The following is a 4,110-nucleotide window of genomic DNA, read 5'->3' as shown; positions in this document are numbered from 1 at the left end:
CCTGCGTCAGGGAGAGAAGTACTAACAGAGACCTCCTTTACCACAGGAACTCAGAAGCATGATAGAACAATCTTGTTTTTCCAAACATCTCCTTTCACCTTCTCGCTAAGGACTTTTCTCACCTTTGCGTCCTCAGGCCCTTAGCTTTGTCCTGAGCTCATACGAGCTTCCCGTTGCCTCATTACCTTCAGAGTTTCATGTCTGTGTGGATTCCCCATACGTACACACCTTAAATTTGATTTGCTCCTGTTAACCTGTCTCATGTCAATTTGGTTCCAAATCCAGCTGGAAAGATCATCGGGCAGAGGAAGGTCTTCCTCCCTGATGATCCCCTACCTCATCAGTCATGAGGAGCTCAGATGCCGTGGGCTGATGGCATGGACGGGAAGATTAGGATCCGACTGATCCCCTGTGGTGTCCTTCTTCATTTCTCCTCCTCCCTCTTTGCCTTCTCTTCCTCCTCTTCCGCTTGTTCCTTCTGCTTCATCTACTTCTTCCTCTTCTTTCTCTCTCTTCTATTTTTCTCCCACATCTGTGTGGAAATGGCAAAGTGTTTCCCAGACTCACTGCCTAGCTGCCATGTCACTTCATACCACCCCCACCCTGTGTCCTGGGCCAGGGACCGGCCCCATCTGCCCACGTGGATCCGCTCCAAGAGGGACCTCAGAAAGCACAGCAGGGGCTGCACCCAGTCGCTGGAGTGTCGAGACATTAGTTAATAAAAAGCAGTTATGTATCACAATTTACAAAGGGCTTAATTACAAAGCTACAGGAGGAGGCAGACTCATCTCACCAACAACATAAGCCTCATTTGCTTATTATCCAGCTTGTTTGTTTGTTTGAGATTTGAAAAATAGGAGAGGGATACAGATTACACAGCTAGGAAGTCCATGGATGTAGGTAACACACATGACCATCACCTCTTAGAGAGAAAAGTGAAGATCCAAGGCCCATACCGCCCCAGGAACGTTGCCCCCAGCATCTACTTTAAAAGCAAATCATCTACCAGTTTCCACTCATGGTTTTTCTCTGTCTGGGTCCAGAACCAACATACTCTGAATTGGGACCGCTTTGGGGAGGATGAGGGGTGGGGCATGCCAGCCATGTGCCTCCTGCAGTGGTGATTTCCCACAATTTACTGAGCTCAGTGAGATTCCCACAGGATCTGCCTCACTCTTGGCAGCGAACACAGGTGCCTTGGAACCATTTCCTCCTGGCCAACAGAAGCCCCTGCAATCTCCGATTCATGAATCCTACTCCTATCTTGCCAGCTCACTCCCTCCAGTAAGTAAATATCCTTAGATCCCACCAGGATATACATTCAGATTGGGTCTACCACCTCTTCCGGGCTCCTTACCGCAATGTATTCACTTTGATCTTTATCCAGCTGAAATTCCATGGATAATCTTGTGTGTGTGTGTGTGTGTGTATTTTTAATGACTGACACAAAACATATCTAAAATCGCAGCTACCATTTGTTCTTGCCGGTCTTGTACCTCTCCTTGAACTTGACCTTGGCCTTTCTTCAGGCCTTGTGTTTAAGAGCAGAGTCTCTGAAGACATCATTTTTGAGGACAGTTTTGTCCAAGAGGATATCCACAGAGTACCTTGTGGGCATGAGATGATTGTAGTTGTAAACTTTCACAAAAGAGTTGATCTTTGACTTCTTGGCAATTTTCTTCTTGCCCATGGCAGCTGTCACTTTGTACGGAGGGGGGTGGATAACGATCAATTCCAGCCACCAGAGCATGGCTGTAGGGACGGTCTGAGGTGCCGTTGTCAATGTCCTTCACGATGACCAGTTTGCACCCAGAGTGGCATCAGGCCAGGACCAGCACCACCTGCCTGGCTTTCATGAACTTGCCCATCTCAACACCAGCCACTTGAGCCTACAGCAGAAAGGAAGTAACAGCCCTTCCACTTGGACAATCACTTTAATCACTCTTTTGTTTATCCTCAACTCACTTGCCTGTCTCCAGGAAAAGTGTCCTCACTCAGCCAAACCACAGCTCTGGTTGAATCCAACTCTGCCAGCTCCACACGCTGAACATGGCCGAAGAACAGCTAAGCTGATGTGTATTTAAATTGACAAACTTCCAGGCGCCTGGGTGGCTCTGTTGGTTAAGCGACTGCCTTCAGCTCAGGTCATGATCCTGGAGTCCCTGAATCGAGTCCCGCATCGGGCTCCCTGCTCAGTGGGGAGTCTGCTTCTCCCTCTGACCCTCTCCCCTCTCATGCTCTCTCTCACTCTCTCTCTCTCTCAAATAAATAAATAAAATCTTTTAAAAAAATAAAATAAAATAAATTGACAAACTTCCGTTGGGCCCTGACCACTGCCCAGCTAGCATATTATCCTTCCATAGCCCATTCTCTCCCACCCTCCTAGGCAAGTACTTTACACCTTGTCCTCTTTCTTCAAACTTTCAATGTCTCCCCCAGCTCAATTTGAGGAAATGATCTTGCTTCCTACTTTACTGAGTGAATTGAAGCATTTTAAGAGAACTTCCACCACTCCCAGGACCTCAGACTCTCAGCGTCCTCCAGCAAATATGCAGCCTTATCACTATCACCAGAGACCATCTCTCCGTGTGCGCATCAGCCAATCCTTCCGGGTCCTCCCGTCTATGACTCTCACTTCATCCTCTCCAACTCAAGCCAGCCTGTCAGCACACAGACACAGTTGTTTCTCTCACCTTAAGATCTGCCTGTAAAAACGGTTCATGTTTTTTCCTATATAAGAAACCATCCAGTCCTTTACCAAAGTTCTGACTGTCAATCAAGATTTTCTAGAAGAACAATTACTGAGGCACTACTCCTGCCAAAATTCTCTAAGGACCTTTTCCTTTCAGATTATACCCATGTTACGTGGATATCAGTACAATGGAGATGGGGACAGTATTTCCATACGTGTGGTTTACACTGTTAAATATACTCACTCTTCACACCCCCTTCCACACCATGCAGTGGCTTGGGCTCTGTCATTCCCCCTTCAGTCTGGACCTTAGTTTCCGACATACACACACACCTCTCATGACCATTTTAGGAGAAAGTTTCCATCGAACAAGAGCTTCAGACATCAGACACTTTTCAACTCTGGTTGCACTAGGCTCGGTACTGCTCCATAATGCCAGGTGTTCAGCCAAACATGTGGAAAATGAATCCTATGTACTTGAGGAGTTCATGGCTTACAGAAGAGACAAGCAGGTCAACGATTAATAACTATGCAACAAGGCCACACTATCTAAATCCAGTTGGGCCCTGAGCTCAAGAGAATCTGTGGCTCAAAAGGTAACTGAACTGTGTGACCTCTGGCTCATGTAATCATCTCCCTGAGGGTGTGTTTGTAACTTTTTCTAGACGCTGGCCCAAGGCCCAGCATAGAGGTATACAACAAGTGTTTGTTGAAGAAATGTTACGTGTACATATCAGGTCTTTGGTGAAACAATGGGAAAGACACTTAATCTTCCTTGGGGCAATAAGGCAAGGAAGGACTCACAAAGGAGTTGAGCTCTAAACTGAGAAGTAGGCAAGAGGGTGAAGGGTATTCTGGGCAGAGGGAACCACCTGTGCAAAGACATGGAAAGAAGGTTTAAAAGAGATCATGATGGGGCGCCTGGTGGCTCAGTCAGTTAAACGTCTGACTCTTGATTTCAGCTCAGGTCATGATCTCAGGGTCATGAGATTGAGCCCTGCGTTGGGCTCTACACTCAGTGCAGAGTCTGCTAGTCCCTCTCCCTCTGCTCCTTCCCCCCACTCTTGCACTCTCTCGCTCTCAAATAAATAAAGAAAATCTCAAAAAAAAAAAAAGAAAAGAAAAAAAGAGCTCAGGACGCCTGGGTGGCTCAGTTGGTTAAGCTTCTGCCTTCAGCTCAGGTCATGATCCCAGGGTCCTGGGATCGAGTCCTACACTGGGCTCCCTGCAAAGTGGGGGCCTACTTCTCCCTCTGCCTCTGCCCGCCACTCCCCCTGCTTTTGCTCTCTCTCTCTGACAGATAAATAAATAAAATCTTTTTTTTTTAAAGATTTTATTTATTTATCTGACAGAGAGAGACACAGTGAGAGAGGGAACACAAGCAGGGGGAGTGGGAGAGGGAGAAGCAGGCTTCCCGC

At 47.2% G+C, this 4,110-nt stretch overlaps 1 pseudogene; it reads right to left on the bottom strand.

The window, feature by feature from the left end:
- Positions 1 to 1,212: 1,212 nt before the first annotated feature.
- Positions 1,213 to 2,103, bottom strand: LOC102743618 (large ribosomal subunit protein eL27 pseudogene; annotated as a pseudogene).
- Positions 2,104 to 4,110: the final 2,007 nt, after the last annotated feature.

The sequence above is a fragment of the Leptonychotes weddellii genome, unplaced genomic scaffold, assembly GCF_054177405.1.
Source record: "Leptonychotes weddellii isolate Sample4059 unplaced genomic scaffold, ASM5417740v2 HiC_scaffold_8654, whole genome shotgun sequence".
Lineage (NCBI taxonomy): Eukaryota > Metazoa > Chordata > Mammalia > Carnivora > Phocidae > Leptonychotes > Leptonychotes weddellii.
The sequence above is the reverse complement of the archived record's forward strand: the minus strand, read 5'-3'. Positions and strand labels throughout refer to the sequence as shown.